Source organism: Penaeus monodon, chromosome 20 (assembly GCF_015228065.2).
Source record: "Penaeus monodon isolate SGIC_2016 chromosome 20, NSTDA_Pmon_1, whole genome shotgun sequence".
NCBI classification, from domain to species: Eukaryota; Metazoa; Arthropoda; class Malacostraca; order Decapoda; family Penaeidae; genus Penaeus; species Penaeus monodon.
Window position 1 is genome coordinate 47,184,321 of NC_051405.1, and position 241 is coordinate 47,184,561.

Sequence of the window (241 nt, forward strand, 5' to 3'; positions counted from 1 at the left end):
ACATCAATTTGTAGTTGCGAAGTCCCATTTTTTTAAGATGTCCGTTTCCAGCTGACTGAAGTGCTATTCCATAGAGAAATCTGAAACAACTACGCATTTTTCCTTATTTTACATATTTATAAATTGTTCTGAGATGTCTCTACAGACAGCCATACATATATGGAATTATAAAATTCAGGATAAACACACTGAGATCAGACCTAAGTTACACACCACATCTTCGTGCTTCGTTAATACTTCC